At 35.6% G+C, this 24,597-nt stretch overlaps 1 long non-coding RNA gene across 1 annotated transcript; it reads left to right on the top strand.

The window, feature by feature from the left end:
- The first annotated feature begins 13,965 nt into the window (after window positions 1–13,965).
- On the top strand, window positions 13,966–16,189 carry LOC127861132 (uncharacterized). Its single transcript, XR_008040089.1, has 2 exons — window positions 13,966–14,038; window positions 16,073–16,189. It is a non-coding gene; the product is annotated as an uncharacterized LOC127861132 (long non-coding RNA).
- The last annotated feature ends 8,408 nt before the right edge of the window (window positions 16,190–24,597 follow it).

Below are 24,597 nucleotides of genomic sequence, written 5' to 3'. Positions count from 1 at the left end.
TGTACAACTACTTTAAAATCAAAAACATAAGGAAATACTTAACAAAAGAAGCAACAGAAATACTCGTTTTGTCTTTGGTAATATCCCATCTAGATTATTGTAATCTCATCTTGCATGGAACAGCTCGATGCGAAATAAACAAAATGCAACGTATCCAAAACATGTGTGCCAATTGGTACTCGGCCGACAGAAATATGACAGTTCAAAAGATGCCTTGTATGAACTACACTGGCTACCAGTAAAGGCTAGGATAACATTCAAATTACTGAACTTCATGTATAATTGTTCTGTTGGTAACGCGCCAAAATACCTTACAGAACTTTTAAAAGAAAAAGTACCAGCACGTAACCTACGATCTACCGTCTCGTATGACGGATGTTTTGATATGAAACGCACAAAGAGAAACACTTTCATGGACAGGAGTTTCGGAGTTGTTGGTCCGAAACTGTGGAATGACCTTCCATCAAGCATCCGGATTTCCGCATCAATAAAAATTTTCAAAAGGAATTTGAAAACATTTCTCTTCGGAGACTTTTACAACCTATTTTTATTTGAATACCTGTGATTAAAAAATAATAATCGAGACTCAGTTGTACGGGCTTATTTGTCACTAGGACTCATAGGACCAAGCAATTAAAGAATTTTGCGGGCTTCTTTGCTCGAAAAGGATATTTATTGTACAGGTGACTGGTAACCAAGAATCATTAGGGCTTCTTTGCTCAATGATTGAATTACATCAACCAGCTGTCTTTTAGTCATGCTTAGGCCTTCTAGTTGTGTCTTATAGTCACACTGTAATTTTAACCTTCAAGTTGTGTCTTGTAGTCACACTTGGTCAGCCTATTTGTGACTTGTAGTCACGATAGTTCAAATAAGGTTAAAACCCAAAAGAAGTGTCCTTAAGTATGACAGGTGACCGGTAGCTGTGGGATCCGACAGCCAGAGTGCAGAAATATCCTTTTACGTATCCTTTTAGTTAATGAAAAGCAGTGTCTTTATGTTGCCAAATATTTGCTCATATTATCATTATAATTATGGTCTTAACTCTAGTTATATCAATTTATTACATAATATTTTACTTTTACTGTGTTTTAATAGTGTAGCCGGTATTGTTTTATTGCTTAAGTTCCTTACAGCATTCTTATTTATATCACACATTTTAAGATCATTAATCTTTTAATTAATGCTGCATAATATTATAAATACCTCTAATTTTTTATCAATTTTATGTACATATATATGTTTTGTACAACGCCATTGAATATAATTATATAAATAGGCGTTTCATCAAATTAGCAAGTTTCAAGTTTCGTCACACTAGGCCACGCTCCCAGTATGTCCTCAAAAATATGACAGGACGCAGTGTGAACGTGTAGAACGTAGCCACAACGCAGGAGATATGGCCTTGCGCGGGGTATGGTCTTCATGGACGTGAAGGACGTGGGTGAACTTTGAACATTAGTACGTTCTACCGGTGCTTATTACGTCTAAGGTACGTTTGCAGTAGGCTCTAGCCGCGACCATGCCACGTTCTGGTGGTCGAGTATAAAAACTGGATTCATAACCCTTTCACGTCCATTTCAATATAGAATGAACAACCAAGAACTTCTCCAGCATGTTGCTGGCTGGACAACAGGCTTTTCTCAATAGACAGGTCGCACTATTTCTTGTGAGAAGAAGAAGGCAGAGAAGAAATAGAAGACAGCCCAGGTCTTGCTGGGTGCAGCCTTGACTCTCAGCAGAAAAAAGGCTGCAATTCGGCTATTATGACCGACTTATGGCAGAATTAAGAATGGAAGATCAGCAGTCATTCTTTAATTTTCTTAGAATGCCTCCTGAATTGTTTGATGAGCTTCTCAACTTAGTTGGTCAAAGATGTCAGAAGACAGACACACCTTGCAAGAAAGCGCTGGATTTAGATCTGAAACTTGCGATTACGTTACGACACTTGCCATCTGGCGACAAGTACCCGTCCTTGCAGTACGCCTTTAGATTTGCTAGGAACACAATATCTTTGTTTATTCCCGAAGTGTCCCGGGCAATCATTGACGAATATAAGGACGGAGTCATATCATGCCCAACATCACAAGTCGAATGGCGCACTATTGCGGAAGAGTTTTAGACAAAGTGGAATGTGCCACACGCCTGCGGAGCAATTGATGGCAAACATGTGGCTATAAGATTCCCAAAATGACACTGGATCATTGTTTCACAATTACAAAGGCTTCTTTTCGGTTGTTCTTCTGGCTTATGTGGACGCCGATTATAAGTTTTTGTGGACAGATATTGATGGATACGGGTCAATGTCTCACGCTCAGATATACAACGAGTCCAAATTGAAAGAGTGTATGGAAAATGGAGCAATCGGATTCCCAGATCCAGACCCAATACCCAATGATGATCAGGACATGCCATATTTTATCTTGGGTGATGACGCTTTTGGACTACGTACCCACCTGATGAAACCATACTCCCACAGAGGACTTTCGAAGCAAGAGTTGATCACCAACTATATGATTTCAAGAGGGAGACGTGTAGTAGAGAACGCTTTTGGTATACTGACACAGAGATGGACATAGTGGAAACTGTACTCGAGGCTTGCATATGCCTTCATAATCTGATGAGAACACGGTATCCCGTTACGAAGAATGCCCAACTTGACGCGGAGGATGATCGACATAATGTAGTACCAGGCCTGCGGAAAGCCAGTGCAAACATGCAGTAAGTTGAATCAATCAACGGATCTAACAGGGATACTGTAGCAGGGCAGAGGCAACGGGAGTATCTGCAGTTGTACTTTAAAAGTCCAGCATGATCGGTGCCATGGCAAGAACATATGGTAACAAAACAATAGAGTTGGATAAGCGTTTTGGACATACTAAGGCTGATAACTAAATGTGTTCCTTGCATTTGACATTATGCGATGTGTTGTATTTGTATTGGTAATTCAAATATGGTTTGTTAAATTGGTTATGTCATTAAATTTTCATTAATATGTACGTCTTAATTTATAAAATCCTTACTCAGTTTATTCATATGTCATCTGCAGTTCATATATAATAAAATTGGATCGTTCCATGAGAAAAGCCGTTAGAGTGATACCTTCGTAAAAAGCCGTCTCGGATCAGCTAGTGCAATTCGCACAGGCTAACTTTTGCTGAGAAGAAAGTCGCAGATTGAATGATTAGATCGAGCCGAATCGCAGTATTTATATGCAGACATAGATCGCGGTGAGAACGTGATGAGCGCGTGGTAAGAACGCAGTGCTATCTTAGCGGTCGTAGTAGGTACCTAGTACAAGCGTAGTTAAAGCATAGCAAGAACGTGTTGGGCGTGTAACCCGCCTGAATACACACGCAATAAGAACATAGTGGGTACGTTTTGAACGCACTAAGAACTTAGCGCAAACGTGGTATGAGCGTAGCAGGCACTTGAGAAATGCATTTTTTTAAATAATTTTTACCCCGTTCTCGCTATGTCCTACGACATTTTCAGGACGCAGCGCGGTCTTCATGAACGTGGCCTAGTGTGACGGGGCCTTACGTCCTACGATAGTTTCAGGACGCAGCGCGGTCTTCATGAACGTGGCCTAGTGTGACGGGGCTTTTGTCTGCACATTAGGGTTTCCACAATGCAACTAAACCAGTTGGATTATCACTGGCTTTCTGATTATGTGTATAAAAATAAAACGGAGGCAAAGTTTAATAACCAGCAAAAGCCCACCTGGCTCTTTTGAGTAATTGCCTTTAAATGTTTACCTTTCGTTAATTTGTGTACATAAATTTATTCCGGACACTATCTCAATACTAAAACGGCACCTGAATGCAACTTAATATGTAGTTATTTCTTATGAAGAGCAATGCGATGCACCAGAAACATGTGAACCTCTATATTTTTAACTATTGTCGTTTGTTAATGTATGTACTTTAATAGTCGCCTTTACATATCTCACAATTTGAAAGTGGTGTCAACTTGAAACTTTATAAAAAAAGTTCGATCTGATTAAGGGAATGTGCACAGCGCAAGTTGCTCCCCATTTTCTAGATTTGTTGCCCTTCGTAATATTTTTTTACTTACATTGTGTTCGTAGGATTTTATAACAATTAAGCAAGATTTCCATTCAGATCTTAATAAGTAGGTAGATTTCATTAAGAGGATCTGCGGTGAACAAGAATCATAACTCTTGCTTATATATTTTCAAAGTTATTATCCTTCGTTAAAGTTCAAGCGCACGTTTTGTACCTCTACATCTGAAAGGAGAATCAACTTGAATCTAGATGTGGGTAGATTTCATTAAGGGAATGTGCTGTGCTGAAGAACACATAGCTCTTGCATCTATTTTTAAAAGTTAATGCCCTTTGTTAATGTGTATACTTAAAAACTTTAATTTGGCGAAGTAATTAATTATTACATTTGGTAATTACACGAACAAAAATATGGGGAATATACACATGAATAGCAATGTGGGATGTCTTCACGTGAATATGATTGTAAGGTGTATACACATAAACATCAATGTGAGTTGTATTCACATAAATAGCAATTTGACGTATACGCACGTGGTAAGCAATGTGAGATGTATGCACATGAAAAGCAATGTGAGGAGTGTTCACGTGAATATCAATGTGAGGTGTATTCACATCAATAGCAACGGGAATGAGTTTAGGCGTTCCGCAAGTTGAAATTGAATTATATTTATGAAAACGGAACACTTTACATATTTAGGGCGAATGAATGTAATCATTGATTTGTATTTAAAGGGTTTTTACCCCAAAGGGGATGCCTGTTTTGATTTCAATACTGCTTTTATAACTTTTTATGTAAATCGTTGAATACTCTTCCTCTATAAATCTTTGAGAATATACTAAATATGTATTAGCTTCCACTTCAGTATTGATTAACAGTTTAAATGTTCTCTTATTTTTTTCTTAGTGTCATGTCTCGATTTTCATTCCTCATTTCTGAGTCCTATCTAAGCTATCTTGTTGGATATTTGCAATTTATGTTGTACAATCGAAAACCTTTTAATCGGATCCTCTATTAATTGTTTTCATAAGCAGGCTTTATTGATTGAACACATTATTGAGTGTTGATAATTCCTTTTATTTGCGCAAACATACCAACTGCGAAATATCTGTGTGAGGATATGATTTATCTTACCCTACAGTTCCTGTGACAGATTAGATAGTAGCTTTTCTTTCTGGACTTTGAATCTCTATACAATCTTTAGTTTTATCTTTGTTTATTATGACTTATGCTATATGCTGCTTGCAAATGGACTATGGACCGTACTTATATGGGCGTTATTTGTTAATTTGCTAAATGCAGTCTACCCGTGTTAAGAGATACTTGGCTTTATCATTTAAACAAAAGGTAAATAGATGTAAAGTTGTTCTTTTTATAAATCTCTGACAGTTAGCGTGCAGCCTTTTCACAATCCACCATGGACATGGGAAATGACATAATACAATACATGTGTTCGATTATCGCGGTCGATTTCTACTGTGAATCTTGTCGGAAGTTTTACTGCAGACAATGTATTGACATGCACAGCCAGCTCTTTTCAAACCATGCCTCATTTGGAAGGGGAGATATGAACAGATGGCCAGTGTCCAAGAAGGTAGAAGTTTTTCTTCTGAAATGTGACGTCCATAAAGAAGAAACCCTAAACATGTTCTGTGATGAACACAGTAAGCTGTGCCGCGCAAATTGTGCATTTCTTAATCACAGGTATGTTTTTACTCTAACTATAGAAAAATACACCTTTATTAAGAAACACATTTACTGATTCTTTGCAAGCAAGTAAAAGCATGTGCACAATATAATAATTATTTTTATATTTGGTTAACCGTCTGATGAAGTGAATATCTAGGTGTTTGTATTTAAATTAATGAATATATGTGTATAAACAATATTGACATATAGCTGGACTCTTATATGTAATCTTTCTCATTTGCCAAAGAAGTTTTAGATTACAATCATAATACTTTCAAAGAAAAAGTATATAAGTGTTAAAAAATAAATGTGTTTTCCCCATCCTTTCAGACATGCCTAAAGATAACCATTATTTCCGACAAAGTAAGCAGTCAGTCTACAGACCTTCAAAAAATGTCCGTTTCTATCCAAACTATTCTGGAACAAATGGAGGAACTTCAAGAAAACCATAAGGCAAACATTACGTCTGTGCAAAGTTCATATGATGAGCAGTTACTTATAATAAAGCAAAGTCGCCGAGAAATCAATGCAGCCTTAGACAAGATTGAAAAGGAGACACTAAAGAAAATGACTGATGTTCTGACAGAACTACAAGCCGCTACCAAAAGTGATCTTGACAAATGCATCAAGCTTCTGGATGATTTCAAACAACTTCGAGATACCGTTAAGGCCGTTCAGGACATAAGTGATAAAAGCAAGCTGGAGCTTTCGTTTATAGCCGCCAGGAAATGCGAGGACAAAATACAACAGTCTGACACCTTCCTGGAGAAAAGATCCCTTCAAGTTAAAGTTTCAATAACATTCCATCCTAACAGTGACATTTTGCAGTACTTGTTAAAACTGTCAGAACTTGGGAGGATAGAACACAGTTCACAGATATTGAAGGTACAAGATGATTCAAACAAGGTATTAACTGTGCAGGGCAAGTCCGTCCAAAATGTGAGAATATCAAGTGATTCCGACTCATGCATTATCTAAGCCATGTGTGTTCTCCGGAATGGACAAGTCATGTGTGCGGACAACAGAACTAAGAAAATCAAGCTTCTTGACCAGCAGTACCAGGTGTTATGTGACTGGAGTGTGGATGCCTCTCCATGGGATATGTGCCAGGTCCCACCCAGTGAGGTGGCTATGATTATGAATGGTAGTGGCAAAGGTGTGATCCGATTTATCAATTTCAGTAATAAGCAGCTGGTGAAAGGAATGGTGATTAAGTTACGACAAACATGTAGTGGGAATACCTGCCACGATGAAGACCTGTATATTACTGTTGGGACTGCACTGTACATGTACACACTTAGTGGGAAACTTGTCAGCACGGTGTATGAGGATACATCAGGCGGTTCTAAATGTAAGAATCATAGTTATTTAATATTCATATTGCTATGAAAATGTTTAATCAGTTGTATCAGGGTTTTTTTAAATTTATTATTTCATCAACAGTTAGGAATACAGTTGTATGGTCAGTTGATTTAGATATTCACTGTATGAGATGTCGATATATAGACACTGAGTGTTTTTTCAATGACTACGTGGTACATGGAGTTGATAGTTTATGGTTGTGGTAGCCTTAAATTCTTTAAACACATGTCACGCCTAAATATTCATTATCATTTGAGATAAGGCAGATCTTTTCAAATAAATATTTCTGTACAACGCTTTTTTAAATATACTGTCGTTGAGATTTTTTATTTACTTCTTTAAATATAATTCAATATATTAATGCTACTCTGTTTTGCAGTACAAAGGTGCGTTGTGAGTCCTACAGGGGACAAGTTGTACATCATAAACAACTCCCCGAACTGCAAATGATACGTGATGTACATGTAACACCTGCAGGCCAGGTGCTGGTTTGTGGAGGCGAATCCGGCACTATCTTACAAGTGGACAGTAATGGCAAGAGAAAGCTGGCCACTATTGCTACACGGGAGGATGGATTGGTGGAACCACTGTCAGTCTGCTACAACAGTATAACAGCCTCCATCATTGTTGGGCTGTGTTGGTTAGACAGCATCATAGTTTTCAACGTGAAATAGCTTACTTGTAAATGTTACGAATTTTTTTAAAAACTTAAATGATAAGGACCTTTTCACGTTAAGGTAAAATGACAAAATTAGACACAAAATGTTTCAGATTCGCATATGTTTGCTGTCGTTATGATAAATTGCGAGGAAACAGTAATACTTAACATTTACGATGCTCTAAAATAGTCGTCATATGCATCTTTTGACTATTTGAAAACTTGACAATTATAAAGCGTTGCAAACGCAAAACGATCGAATATTTTGGATATTTCTGTTGACATCGTTATATTTTTTGTGACACTACGACAATTGCCTATATACAGTGTAAAATACATCAGTCATTGTATGAGCCATCGTCGGATACCCACGGCTACTGATTACGCTCCGCTCATACATCATTTAGGAATGGAGATTAACGTAATGAATAGACCGGCGGTGTCCGACTATGTGTACGAGCACGAATGGCCGAGTGGCTTAAGCGTTAAACCTTTACTCCAGGGGTCAGTGGTTCGAGCCCAACTGAGGATTACTTTTTTGTAAGTCTAGTCTTGTTTTATACTGTAGCTATTGAGTTCCAATGTTTAGATTTATCAATTTAAAGTATTTAATGACAAACTTAAATACTTGCCAAAATCTGTGAAAAGGCCCCTTACAGGGGCCTTTTCACAGATTTTGGCATGTATTGAAGTATGTCATTAAATGCTTTATATTGATAAATGTTAACATTGGATCTAAAAAGCTCAAGTTAACAATATAAATATATATATATATATATAATTAAAAAAGTAACCCTCAACTGGGCTCGAACCACTGACCCCTGGAGTCTTGGAGTAAAAGTCTACCGCTTAGACCACTCGGCCATCCGTTTTCATTCAATGAAGGATGTATTTGATACTTTATATAAGCAATCCTCGAAGTATCACAAAATATAACGACAACAACAGAACTCTCCAAATTATTCAATCGTTTTGCGTTGCAACGCTTTATAATTTTCGGGTTTTTATATCGTCAAAAGACGCATATAATATATATTTTAGAGCATGGTAAATAATCAGTCTTACTTTTCCTCACAAATATCCTAACTAAAACGAAAATTTGCGAATCTGAAACATTTTTTTTATAATTTCGTCAATTTACCAAAACGTGAAAATGCCTCTTTAAATGGCATTGTAAGTCTGCTTTAGCACGTAAACACAAGTTAAATTGGATCGCCAATTTTGTGTTAGAATAGGTACATAATTTTAATTACATTGACAATGTGCTCTTTGCGCATGTACATAATTTAAATAGCATTTCCAATTTATTGCTGTGCATCGGAAAACTTGTGCATGATTTGGTACTATACATACATGTAAGTGTAGATAGCGGATACATGTGTTTTGATGGTCACACAAATTTTATGTTTTTCTTCACAGAATGTACGTGTAGTGTTTTCTTGAAAATTAGCACACACACATATAATGCATACTATGATGTTGCAACTACATATATAATGTAACATGTTTTTCTTTTTTACCCACTTAGTAAACATGAGTCGCTTTTGCAAATACAAAAACAATGTTATTTCAGAATTATAATGTTTGTTCTAAACTATGGTATGTATACTCATGAAACTTTCAACATTTGTGTGTATTTCAAAGTTAATGTTCAGGCCCATCAGCCTTTTCACAAGTACGTCTACGGGATGGACCTAGCTTGCAATAACTGTAATCTGCATGCTCTTTGTAACTGTAAAAAAAGTCCACAAAATTGTGTCAAGCATATTAAATGACACTTTTTACAATCATGTGGGTGCTGTCATACAGAATATTTGAAATGAAACTGAAAAGTTCACACGTTACAACCATGTGTGTCTGACAGATTTACCAAATGTCGGACAAGATTCCAATCTTTAAAAAAAAGCCCCGTCAGAGTCTGCACATAAGAAATCTATGTAAGATTGCTTGAAATACAGTAATTCTTGGTTTTGAATTGAATGGTTTCCAGCACTGACAATACATATATACCGGTATATCTTAACATACGGTTGTCACAATTAACGTCTTTTTCATACAGGTGTTCGGTGTATTTCACGGGTAATATGTTTAAAGGGTGTCAAAAGAAACACCAACAAATATATATATTTGTCATTTATAAAAAAATATATATTGATTGACTATTCTTTGTACGATATATAAAAATCCTTACAACTGTCTGTCCGTTTGTTAGTTTCACTTTTCACACCATTTAAACATATTACCCGTGAAATACATCGACCACGTGTGTAAAAGCGACGTTAATTATGACAACCGTATGTTTAGATAATTCAAGGGGAAATATTAAAAGAAAAAAGACATAAGCCCATAATTTATACATAAATACTGATAATCTTAGCATATCCTATATCAATTTCTGTATTTTTTTCGGGTACTATTTGACTTCGATAAGCACGTATTGATAAACAAAACCACCTACGAGTTGACAAAAATAGGCACGTGGTGACCAATGTACGAAATGACCGGCATGCGTAAAGTAACCAGAAGGTTGAAAAGTCGACTTGTTTCTACGGAACGGACATGCGTAAGGGCATTTAACATGATAATTGAGATAAATATCAGATCGCGAAATTCTATTCACAATTTCGCATTTTCGACCTTTGGATTACATGGAAAGAAAGGCAAGAGACACCGTGTGCACGCGCGCTATTATTTTCTCTTTCTTTTCATGTTTAGGCGGCGGTCTTAAATACGAAACAAAAAGTGGCACTAACATAATTAAGTATTAAAGGCATGTATAATAGGGCTTAGAGCTACAGGGTTGGTGTGACTTTCCGGTCAGCGCATTGGTCGATACACGCGCTTCTCACATAGGCGACCTGCTTTCAATCCTCTTTCCCGGAAGCATGTGAGTTTGCTTGGTGGTCAACATTTTGGAAAGGCGGGGTTTCATCCGAGGATTCCGCCCCCCCCCCTCCCCCACCTCCCCAAGACACACACAGCATAAGACCACTCCAAAATTGAAAATCTTACATTAACAACTTAATAGCTGGAAAGTCAACCCAACTTTTGAGCGTCTAGTAAGTTAAATAGGTAGGATTGCCACGATACATTCCGGGTCCACACACCATGCAGCTTCGAAATACACACACATACATACGAACACAGAGGGATGGGTTGGGAAAGTAGCTACATTGTTTGTCAATTTGTTCATTATTTAACTTATGGAAGAAATGTCGCATAAAGTTAGCTTATATTAACTGTAAAGTATTTCCTTCGCGTGATCTTTACTGCGACATGCTGCTTTACAAGGGGGGCATTTATGGCAAGTTATATTCAAAAGTTCATTATCAATTATTAAAACAAGTATGCTAGATTATTTGCAGGGTTTCGATTAGTTCATTTGGATCGAAAAGGGTCAAACAAAAGGTAAAATTTTATCAATGGTACGTTTTAATTGAAATATACAGTGTCGTGCATTTATATTACTTAAATCATTACAAATGCCACATGTAAAGGACAGATATGAAGCACTGTTTTATGTACACTCGTCGACATTTTTGTGGCGCACTGACAAAATCACAAAACACAACAATATGTGACATCGACGTAGTTAGTGTACAATAAGAAAACTTAAAACACATTTTGAACAAAAAGGCGTTGTTGCTCTTTACAATCGGATATTTTTAGTCATTTAGCATATATAACTAGTATTACGCACCATAAGGCATACTAAAATAACACCGACATCAACCAATTTCTTAATTTAAATATTTATATTCTGAACATTCTTATGTCTCTTATTTTTCAAGGTGTTGAATTTCCGCAAAATGAACTTCCAACATTAATAACGACGATATTAAATCGCAACTCCAATGTGTCGTGAAATCCTAACCGCCGGTAATGCGGATAATTTGATAGCGGATTGCACTTCGATAACAGAGAACAACAAAGCCCGCGCAAAAGTCGATTTCTTCAGCTTTTTCGCATTAATTGTCTGTTGTTTTTTTCATTGGGTTTTCGGACACGGAACATTGTTTTGCTGATTAATTGTATAACACTTCGTATAACAAAGAAAGAAATTCGCGGAAACACGGTTGATAAGATAAAAAAAAGACGATAAAATTCCATCGAAATCAGCATAAAGTGAATGATAAGTACATATTTCAGCAAAATAAAAATACTTATAAATAAATCAAGAACGTGTTCACTATTCGAATTACAAGATCAATATGTCTATTAAAGCGAGATTACACGATTTTGTCAAATATTTATTAATTTATATAAAATGTGTAAAAAAAACTTATTTAACATATATTTCTATAGAAATTAAAATAAAAGTTAAGAAGAACATGTGTCAAAAATGCGAAATAAGCCAGATATTTAATTATTAAATCGAAAATGACTGTACAGTCGAATTCGCCAGCATGTAAATCATGCATGTACGATGTGAATCTAAATTTAGTTTAACGGTTCACTTTGAATTCCTGCCACGATATCTATTCATACGACACACGAACACTTACTAATAAGACGAATGCTTTGGTTATTGTAGGAAAATATGTACGAAATATCTTCGTCAAAATCGGCTCGGGGCGCTAATTTGTCTTTGCTGCATTTTTATGAAATTCGTCTTCAATGTATAATTTTTCTTGCCTATTTTGTGTTATTGTAATATATTTTATCAATTTATTACAATTTAACACATACAAAATCGTATAATCTCGCTTTAAAGTGATACTATGGGCTTTTTTCACTGTTGAATTAAGCTGAAAAGAATTAACAGGTCAAAAGAATAAGTTAAAATGTAGTACCTGACCAATTATCTGCAACGCATCTTGCTACCAGTTCTTTATAAATCAATATATATTATTATCGATATTTTACATGACTCACCAAGTCCTCTTAGCAGAAATGATCCGCAAAACAAAATTGTGTCTTTGTGTCGTATAAACGAATCTGCATGAAAATTACATTTAGTCTCACATCGTACATCGAATCATTTCTGTCGTCAGTAGTCGAAACGAAAGTACGGCTGATATTCAAATGGATTTTTTTCACTTTCCGGGATATTGTTTTAGTATGTTGATGCTGCATTAACAAAAATAAGTGTATATGAAGTCAAAACACCAAAAATGAACAACGGTTGCATAAAGACACATATATAATGTTAGATGCCAATAATATCATTTTAAATTTGTAGTTCACTTCCGTATTTGAGGAATTTTCTAATTTTACAGAGTCGGATGCCACATGAATATGGACACTTCTAAAGCCAATCATCTCAATTACAATGGCACTTCTGTTCCCGATTACCCAACACTTTGTAACAGATATAATACACATTTTTAGCGCACCAGAAATGCAAAATTCGCTGTTGAATACTGTTATAGAAAGCATGTAAATATTAACAATTTCTGAACTGACGTAACTTTAAAACAAATCACCGAAAATTTGCTTCATTTTTTATCCCTTGAGCATGATTTTATTTGTCATGGCATATTCAATTAAGACACGACATCTCGGGAATTAAAATCTTACCATTATAGCGTGAAGTTTCTATTTATTTTTCTTATATCGATTGTAACGCTCTAGCTTATACAAACTCCTGTCGATATCTTCTTCTTTGGTACTGTACAGTTACTCTCGCCGGTCTACAGCATCAGAGTGCCAGATTTGTTAAAGGTCTCCATTATCCGACGTGTCCGCTATCAAAGTGTCTGCAGCATCATGCATACCACCTGTTAAAACATGCTCTGTCTTCGTCCATATTTCATTGAACATTATCGAAATTTCAGTAGTAAAGTATTTTTAGCACAGTAATTAATATACATGCTGGAATAGCAAACACCTTAGTAAGAATAGTAACAATATAAATAAAAGCATTTCAAGGAGAAGATAAAACTCGGATATCAGAATGCCCAATTTGTTGAGAGTCTCCGTTTTCCGACGTGCCATTCATCGGAAATCAAATTGTCTACACAATCATGCATACCTCCTATTAAAATATGCTCTATCTTTGTTCATTTTTCATTTAGTACTATCCAAATTTCAGTATTTGAAGCACAGTTATTACTCTACATGCTGGAAAGCAAACACTGTATTGCAATAAATCTAAGTATCTTTAGTTTCTTGAAATAGGTACTGATCATCCCTTTTATGCTGTTTCCTACGGAAGCCCTGGAGGGACATTTTTGTTACTTTTTATGAGTTATTTGTTATTAGTTATTACTTATTAGTTATTACTTAATAGCTACGAGTTGATACGCGGGAAAAAACAGAAACCTGGAGATGGAGGACAGCTCTAGTGACGGCGATTCTACGGTATATTATGTACTTATTTATTTGATTTATTCATAAATTGGTAAACTGATACACAAGAGCTGTCACAATTGAAACATTTGACACGTTCTGTAAATAAACATGTAAATAGATATGTGTATATAAAAAGTTGGCTTGATGTACTATTCATTCTACAGCCATTTATTGTGTTTAAGAGAGCTCGATTTACTTCAAAATTATTCCATCAGGAGTGGCTCAATCTGAATGTAGGAAGATATCTCAAGTGAGGAAGAAAGAATGTCAGTGTTCGTTAACCGGTAGTGTTGTCGATTGTTTATTATACGCCCTTTGTACTAGTACACATCGTAAACTTGGATAAAAATCTTTTATTTTCATGTTGTAATTTTTTCCTTAAAATTGTTGTTATTATTATTATTATTATTATTATTACTACTATTATTATTATTATAATCGTTTATTTATCTTATGTCCTGGAAGTACTGTACATCTTTTGCCCTTGAGAGTCTGAGTACTTTTCAAAAACACATATCGCAATTTTAACAAGCTAAACACTGCTAGACTTTGTAAAAATTAAAAAAAAAAACGAAAAAAGCTTACCTATGTAGCTTGTTTTCATTTGTATTTATAAGGAGTTGTGATGTACTGTATGGAATACGAACAGGAACTACTTTAGAGGTTCTCAGAGCAACGAATATATTTCATTTGAAAGTGACCTTTAGGTTTTGGAATTTGGGGTAACATATTTCTTTTGAAATTGTACCGTGCATGGGGTCTAGTGCACGCCAAGTATTAACATGAGCCATTAATACTACATATAAATTCTCCTTGAGGCTACCTGCCTGATGATTAGACCAATGATTAAACAATTATAACAAAACGAAACTTGATCAACCTAATATCCGAGATGGGCAACTCAAATCAGGGAAAAGTTATCACTGAGATCTAGAAAACGGGCGCAAGGAACACTGGCCTGAGGATGTAATACGCTGGCTCTTTGTGTAATAAGCCTGGTCAGCATATCACAATATCCTTGTCGCTTCATAGATCGCAGCAAACGCAATGCTTGTGCAATAATAATCCAAGGACAAGGAATAGCGAGTCTTTCTAATGTCTCACTTCTGCTGGTTTCCCATAGCCCAAACAAGTCTGGTACGAGGTATTCGCAAGGAGTTAATGCAGAATTGGCTATCACCAGCTTCATTTCCTTTACTATTACCGGACCGATGTTTCTTGACCGACGGCGCGAGCAGTTCTGGCTTATTCCCCATGAGCTGCTGATTATATAGTCACAGGTCACGTGACTTTATGAATTAGCCCGGTTTATACCATTTTAATAAGCAGATGTTTAATTGCGTGGAGATTAACTTGAATAACTGCTAAATTTAATTACTTAATACATTTATTTTCCGATGCATTCATGTGAAACATAATTCCTAACAATTATTAAATCATTGCCATCCGATTTACCAATTATTTAATTAACTGTCATATTTTGTAATTTTATATTTCTAACTAACTATCCCATCAGGCATACATATTGTTACAAAGGAAACCCGAGAGACTGGGCAATTGTCGTTACAAAATAAATAATAAAAAGTACTGTAGGCAAATAATCAATAATCAAGTAAGCCGAGAACACTGCATTCAAAGACTTTGGATGTTTTGACTGTTTTCAATGAAATATCCTATCTTAATTGATGTTCCCCTACAAGAATAAAAAATATCTTTTTCCAGGTCTTCCAACTTTGACAATTATTTATTTGTTGGGGGATGGTCCGAACCAAAATTATTAGATCTTCCCTTTTATGTATACAAATTCAGGTATTTTTTTTATCCCTTCTGGTCATTTTCTGAGTGGGTCAAACACATTCCATGAGGTGGGGGTCCGGCCCTAATTGTAAGCATGAGAAAGGCATCTGAAGTATAGAAGGTGGATCAGACCCCGCCCTGATGCTGGATAACCCAATTCATTGTGTTCTGATTAGGGATCAAGGGTCATCATGGCTCTCTTGCTTGTTTAAAATATTTTAACAATTCACTGTACTTTATTTTCAGGCTGACAAATCTGCAAAAAGAACACATAGAATTGAAGAATTTGTTCACAAAATATAGTCAGGGAGGATGAACATAAGCAAGAAAACCAGAAAGAAAAAGTCTACACCAGTTCCTAAGGTTTCATAACCAGCCAGATTTGAAAATAATTTCACAAAATTGATCCTTGGGTAGTCTTCTACTGACATTTCTCAAGAAATTTAAATCATATCGATGTCTGCATGCATTTGCTGTACCAATGGGAAATATTATGATAAAAAAAACATGACAAATCAAACACTAGCCTATTTGGAAACTAATTTCACAGAAATGATATTTGAGTAGTCCTCTGCCAAATTGCTCAAGGAATAGAAGTCTGCATGGAGCTCTCATCGGCATAGCAACCAATCGGAAAATATTAATATATATCTTTTTGACTCAACTGTGTTAAGCACTCAGCCAAACTACCACCGGAGTTGTAAATAATTTCACAATAAAAGTCCTTTTGTACGAAGATTACTCAAGGAATTGAAATCCATATGGACCTCTAGTTATGCCCCACTTCGCAGCAGGTTGGGTCTATTGCTTTGCAAATGTCGGTCGGTTGGTCCGAGACCAAACAGTTTCAGGATGATAACTCAAGAATGTTTTGAGCTAGGACATGAAACTTGATAGGTAGGTTGGCCTTGGCCAGCAGATGGATGACCCCTGTTTATTGTTAGGGCAGTAGGTTTAAGGTCAATGTCACAGTGACCCAGAATAGTGAAACGGTTTCCGGATAATATCTCAAGAACAGTTCGGCCTAGGATCATGAAATTTTAGAGGGAGGTTGACCATGACCAGCAGAATACCCCTAATGATTTTTTTTTGCAAGTATAGCCAGAGGTCAAGGAAACAGTGACCTGGATCGGGTAAAGCGGTTTCAAGATTTTAACTCTATAATGCTTAGGTTAGAATCAGGGAATATAGCCCCCTGCGTGGAAAGAGTTCGCACAGTCTTAAAAGTTCTTAATTCGGGTCTCATTCTTGAAAATAGCTTTAAATTAACAGCCCAACGTTACTGAATGCATCAAGGGGGGCATTTTGTGTTCGACAAGCTCTTGTTACCATAGCAACTAAGAGGAGGTTTCATTAAAAATTATGAGCCACTGGTTTTATTTCAAAATCATTTTATAACGCTTATTCGTAAAGTGTATATGGAAATAAAAATCCAAATGGAACTCTGGTTGTCTGGTTAAAAATTAAAAGCTGACAAAGGTACTTTTGTAGCTCTTGGACTCCGGTTAGCGATACAGAGCCATCTTGTTTTCTTTATTACAGTACATCATATTTACTATAAGCTCTTATAGTTTGTTGGTGGGTTAATTTCAGATTTTACATTATGTTCAAAATTCACATGGTTATTTTTCATTCAGTTGGGTATCATCACATGGTTTAGCAATGTAAGACATCAGTTTTACCTGATACTAGGACACTTAATCCTGGGGCAAGAAATTATGTTTTTAGGTAAATGCTTAACCTTATTTGTCTTTTTTAATGCCATAGAGAACTGAAGTTTGGTCCAACCTTGATGATTTATGGTCAAAATGCTTGTCCTCATGGTCAATTTCAATCTGGGTCTCATTTGTAAAATAATTATGGTAAAAAACTGCAGTCAATTTGTCAGTAGAGATGTTAATGGCAATCATGTCCCTCTTGTCGTATTTACTGAACCATCAATATTTATAATTATTGACATATTGACCCGGTATATTGTTAATTAATAAGAAATACCTTATAAGCAATAAGAAATAACGTATAAGTAATAAGAAATAAGTAATAACTAATAAAAAATAAGTTACAATTTATAACTAGTAAGAAATAACTAGTTTTAATAAAAAATAACAAATAAGAAATAAGTTATCAAAATAACAAGAAATAACGATTAAGAAATAACAAAAAAGTAAAAAGTAACTTGTCAATACAAGGCAAGCTTGATTTTTGGTAAAATTTACAAAATGTTCCGTGTTGACATGATTTATTATGCCCTCCATCAGAGATGCCAGGTTATATTAGTTTGCAAATGTCGGCCTGGCTGTCTATCTGTACACCAGAGTCTTGTCCCCTCTATACTTTAACACGTTTTAATCCGAACTTCATTAAACTTATCTAGGTGAGGAAGACCTTTGACATATTACTTTTAATACATTACCAACATACCACCAACCTGTAGACAGGAGCAACAACTTTACAAACCTTTCTCAAAATAACTGTTGTTTTATACATACTTAATAGTAAAGCATTAACTTTCCGTGTCCATATATGACTATCTATCTCTGTTTATCTTTGTTTCTCAGCCTCTGTCGCTATCTGTCTGTCTGTCTGTCTGTCTGTCTGTCTGTCTGTCTGTCTGTCTGTCTCCCCTTTGATAGCACCTGTTTACCTTGTTTGTTTTCTTAGGAACCTTAAATGGAGACATTCCTTTCTCAAATTGGACTCACTAACGAAGGCATACTTGTTTTACAAACGAGGGCATTCATTGACACTGTCCCAATTTTAATGCCCCCCCCCCCCACGAAGAAGAGGGGGTATATTGTTTTGCTGGATGTCGGCGACGGTCGGTCGGTCTGTCTGTCGGTCTGTCGGTAGACCAATTCGTTTTCCGATTAATAACTCGTCAACCAATTGACGAATTGGCTTGATATTTCCCATGTGCATTGGCCTTGGAAAGTAGATGACCCCTATTGAAATTGGGGTCACTAGGTAAAAGAAAAAGGTCAACATCACACTTAATGTAAAAATGGTTTCCAATCAATAACTTGTCAATAATTGTTGTCAATAATGTACCGACTGTCTTGATACTTCCCATGTGCATTGGCCTTGTACAGTAGATGACCCCTATTGAAATTGGGTTACTAGGTCAAAGGTGTCTGTCACATAAAATGTGATAATTGATTCCTGTCAATAACTCGTCTACGAACTTGTCTACGAATCGACTGATTGGCCTTATCATTTCCATGTGCATTGCCTTGGACAATAGATGACCCCTATTTCAGTAGCTAAGTCACATCATTATGATAAGATTAACTCTTGTGGTTAGTTTTTTTGCATAAAATCCTGCCCTGTTTGCGGGGCATCAACCTCCGACCGTGCAGCTCTTGTAATTTTCTTATATCTTGGCGCATGTTGTCTTTTTGTTTTTTCAGAAGAAAAAATATATTGGTCAAGGTTAAATCGGAAGTGGAAAACACACTATATACAAATTATACATTGGATGGCAGCACTGTTCAAATTAAAAGTAAAGAGTCGTTACTAAGGCAAAAGGAGTAGGTGTACAAAGAATAGATTACAATGCAGATGAAGATCTAACTGTGGAAACAATTATTGAAAGACGTGTAAAGAAATATTTCCTACAGGGAAAGAGTCAGTTAGGTTAAATGTTTGCTTGAAGGTATCCCAAGCTGATGCATATCTGCATGCACAAAACCCCATGATCATACATAGGGACATCAAGCCTGAAAATGTACTTGTTGCAAACGAGTTTCATATTTTGAAATAATGTGATATGGGTCTCAGGAAAATAAAGACAACAAACACTATTATGACAACTGTGGCTGGGATTTGTTTACAGCCTGGAACTCCTGCATATCAGACACCGGAGATCCTTCTTGAAAGACAAAGTTCAAATGAAATGACAGACATTTGGAGCCTTGCATGAACTTTAGTGGAAGTATTTACTGAAATGCCCGTCTGGAACAGCTCTGATGATCCAGTGCAGTACATAATGTGTAGAATGAAACTGAAGGCCACACCAGTTGCTTTAGAGTTACTTGCCTAATTGGCAGATACTGACTCTGAAAACGTTGAGAGTAAAATCTACAGGATCTTAGATGAGGGACTGAGCTACAGTAATGCTCTCCAAATAGTTAGTTAATTTTCATTTCAGGCTATTTCTTTGCTTAATTTTATTTCAATGTTCACGTATTTCAGAAAGTGTTGCAGTTTTGTCCACAATTTTTGAATAAGGTGCATTCCCAAAATAAATGGTCAATTGTTTCAATATTTGATTGGCAAAACTCACACAAGCTATGTTTTCAGTCCACATTTACAGTCTTACCATCAAAGTACAATTTCTTTTGCAATTCAATATTATTTTTTTGGTTTTATTCAGTTAAATCAACTGTAATATTTAAGAACGCACATTTGTTTATCTTGTTTCTTTTTTTAAAGACATGTATGCATATATATACTAATACATAATCCATGATGTTACAATAGTTTCACAAATGTTTAAAAAGTATCTCAATTGGATCGGACGTGCATACATTGCAAAGTTCGAGAAAAAGTATGCATACCATTGGACAAGCCTCCTTTTTAAAACTTATAATTAAACACAATTTAATCATATTTAAATGGTTGCTTTACATCTGAAATGATAACACTGATTTAGTAACCATATTTTTAATTTTCAAACTAATGATTTAACCGTAGTAGTAAAAGCTGTATCAATATTTAATTTCAGCACTTTGATGTCACAATAGATAAAAATGGCTTTTCCAATGATGCGTCATTTTGAAATATTTTAATATTCAATAGTAATGCTCCAATTCACATTTGTTTACCATTGAGTTCCACTAAACAAGGTCTGTACTATAAAGTCTCATAATTCTTTGACTGCTTTTCCTTTTATTGGCTTCCTTATTTACACCAAATATTCTAGTATTTCATATCTTATCATGATTAAGAAACTTAATAATCATATGCATTATGTAAAATCTAAGAATGTTGCCAAAATGCCTTATGAATAAGCATTTTTTCTTGAACTCCTTACTTACTCAATATGTTGAAAATGTGTTCTAATTCTTTAAAATATAGGAAACCTTAGACCGCTGTCATGATGACAACCGATTTCGAAAGGTACTGGTCAGTTATTACCCCATATTAGTTGAACTTCAACATTTGAAGGTTTAATTGGTACTAGATATCATTTTATGACCTATTTAGTGCTGTTGATAATAATCTGAAAGCAGGTGCTAGATGCGGGTGCAAGCAATTTCCATCCAATAATAGGCAACATATCTTGAAATGTTTGATGCACAAAGTCAACTTTACTTCAATATGTGATATTTTCAGAGAGTTTGCCTATTTTCTTAAGATTTTTGTGTCGCTTTGGAAATGGGACATATTTTTATTACTTTGGTCGGTGGCGTCAGTGTGGGCGTCCCCTGGAGCTTTTACAGAGCATAACTCAGTTAATATTTTATAACTAGGATTGGCTCCAAATCTGATATACATCTTTATGTCAATGTCCGTGACTGCAATGCGCAATAATTGTAACTCTGCACTTCTTATTAGCTTGACTGTTCGAAGAATAGTGGGGCTATCCTACGTGCCCTTGCGTGGGCGTCTGCGTAGCACTTTCAATGTTAAAGTTTTGCATGTAACATGTATATAACATCATATCTCAGAAACCACTGAATATTTTTGTTTGTAACTTCATACATGTCTTTACTACTCTCATAGGACACTATCCAAGGCCCATAATTCTAGCATGGTTTTTGACATAAGTATAGCCTTTTTGGTAAAAGTTTTGCGTGCAACATCAATCTTCAAAACTACTGAAGGTACCCATTTGAAACGTATTATACATCTATGGGATCATAATTGATGACCACTTTCCAAGGCACATAACTCTTGTATGGATTTTGACTGAATTATAGCCCTTTTTGTACTATAAAATTTCCAAGCTAAAGTTTTGTGTGAAACATCAGTCTTAAAAACTACTGAAAGAATTCATTTGAAACTTAATACACATTTACATGATCATAATTGATGACAACTATCCAAGGCCCATAGCTCTAGTATGGAGTTTGACTGAATGATAGCCCTTTTTGTACTAAAATAAATCCAGGTTTAAGTATTTCGTGCATCATCAATCTTCAAAATTATTGAAGGTATCCATTTGAAACTTAATACATGTCTAGGGAATAATAATAAATGATCTCTATCCAAGGCTCATAACTAAAGTATGGATTTAGACTGAATCATGACCCTGTCTGTACTTGGGCAATTGCTTCCTAAAGGTTAAGGTGCAATTGACATCAATCTTTAAAACTCTGTTAGTAGGTATTCAATTGAAAGTTAATACATGTCTGCAAAATCATTGGAGGTTTCTGTCAAATGCCCATAATACTGACATCTGAAATGAATTTTAATTTAATGATGGTCTTTTTTTTATTCTCAAGTACTGAGAAAAGTCATACAGCTCTTGTTTAAGTTATTGCCTTTTGTAATTTTCATACTTTATTTTTGTCCGGGCTATTTCTCCTATGCTATAGAAGCTAGAGACTTGAAAAAACTTCATATATGACGATTTTTTTTAGATGAAGTGCAGTGTGCATAAAATGCTACTCTGCATCTGTTCTTATTTTAATTATTGCCCTTTTTAATATAATCGTCCGGGCTATTGTCCTTTATTGTAAAATCTTTAAACTTGATACTTCATAATGTGGGCAGATATTATTGAGAAGGAGAAAAGTGCACAATAACTGGAACTCTGATTCTCATAAAATTTAGGTTATTGCCCGTAATTTACTTTCATACTTTACTATTGTTAAGGCCATATTTCTTTTACTTTGCAAGCTATGTACTTGGAAGTCATTATATGGTAGATTTTATTGGGAAGATGTGCACTGTCAAGAACTGTAAATCTGCACATATAATCTTCATTTAATTTTGATAAGTTTGACTTCTAAAACACCGTTAGCTTCAGTTCAAATGCATCCTCACCTGAAAGATCATAACTGTTGACAAATAGTATAACAATCTTACACTGGCTTCCGGTACATACCAGGGAAATCTAGCACGAGGGATACTGTGTAAGGCGGTAACGAGGCTCTCCCGAGAGCTAGATTGTCCTGGTTTGTACCGCAAAGTAGTGTTGGCTTGCTTTTCTTGCATATCGTTAAAAACGCATTCATTTATAAGTGTTAATTTGACGTCATTTACGTGCGACACGTGACGTCATTAGAATATTTATGAATAAATGAATAACGTCATTTAACACACAATAGTATTCTTACAACAGCGGGGTGTAAGATGGGGTTTTCTAGCACTGGTGAAAACGGCAGATAACCCGGTCTGACATGCAAGAAATGTTAGTTGGTTTCAGGTCACCCGGTCACATGCATCATCCATCGGTAATCCAGGGTTAATAAATAGAGAATAATAGGTTGGTGAAGTGGATGGATAATGGTTATCTGGCAAGTCGGATGAATTTATCGGGTGACCCTCCGACGAGCAAGATAACCATTTTCTATTTACGTCACCAACCTATTATTCTTTTTATCATGTCATTCCACCGAATCCAACAAATATTTCTTTTTATTTTATGCCTTTTTTCACCGTTCATTTATATTTTAAAAGAGTTTAACCGGAGAATTTCACTGGTATAATGACGTCATCTCGTAAAAAAATGACGTAATTTCACAGTAACTTTTGGGTTATGAGTTACCTGGTCAACTAGCCTAATAACTTGTGGGTTATTAGGTTACCCGGTTATCAGGCTGACTTAAAGGCACGTGACAGGATAATTACATTTATTTAATGCTTCCCAGTGGTTTATAGAGAAATATCCGTGAAATAAAACCGATATTTCACTGTTTAAAACAGTGAAAAATAACGCTGAATGGGTCAAGTTCCCTCCGGAGACTACTTCCCCGTACCCCGGGTACTTTGAAGTATACTTCACCGTATACCGATTTTCAAATGATACTTTTGGGTACCCCGGTATACTTACAGGTACTCCATTTTTCCTAACAAAACAAATGATGTGATACAACATTTACTGTAGATTAATATTAGGTGAAGAGATTTCATTCGGGTAGATTTTCACACTAATTTTTATTTTAAAACATAACTTAGATGAAATACACTAGAATCGTATCAAACAAAAATACGGACTGAACAATTGTCCATCGATGTAGCAAGTGCCCGTAATTCGAAACATTGATTTACATATAAACAATGCATCAGACGTATTATTTAGCCATACACGGTCTCATCGTAAAGAATATAATTTTATTTATTTGTTTTAAACCAAGATGGTCACGTATTTGCGAAATTTTTATTAAGTTTCCCATATTTTTGAATGGGTACGATGAGGGTATGAACGCTTTTTGTGCCATAGAGTGGTTCGTACCATAATTGAACTAGTAATCAAATCGTGGTTTTTAATATGTTTTACATATTTTAAGGTAAGAATCGATGTGGTTACAATAAAAATAGACCATCCGGACCTAAAATGTCAGGAATTTTATGTAACAAGAGAAAATATCTGAAGAAAATTCTTTAAAAAATGGAAAAAAATAACAAATGGATTTTTTACGACATCAATTTCTGGCGCGCGGCCGACTCGGGTATGTTGAAGTATATCGGGGTACTCAAAAGTATTATTTGAGAATTGGGGTACGGTGAAGTATACTTCAAAGTACCCGGGGTACGGGGAAGAAGTACCCGGGGGAACTTGACCCATTCAGCAAAAATAACAGTATATAAATATGGGTATTGTT

Source organism: Dreissena polymorpha, chromosome 15 (assembly GCF_020536995.1).
Source record: "Dreissena polymorpha isolate Duluth1 chromosome 15, UMN_Dpol_1.0, whole genome shotgun sequence".
In the NCBI taxonomy this organism is placed as follows: Eukaryota; Metazoa; Mollusca; class Bivalvia; order Myida; family Dreissenidae; genus Dreissena; species Dreissena polymorpha.
Note: the sequence above shows the minus strand (reverse complement) of the source record. Positions and strands in the feature narration are given on the sequence as shown.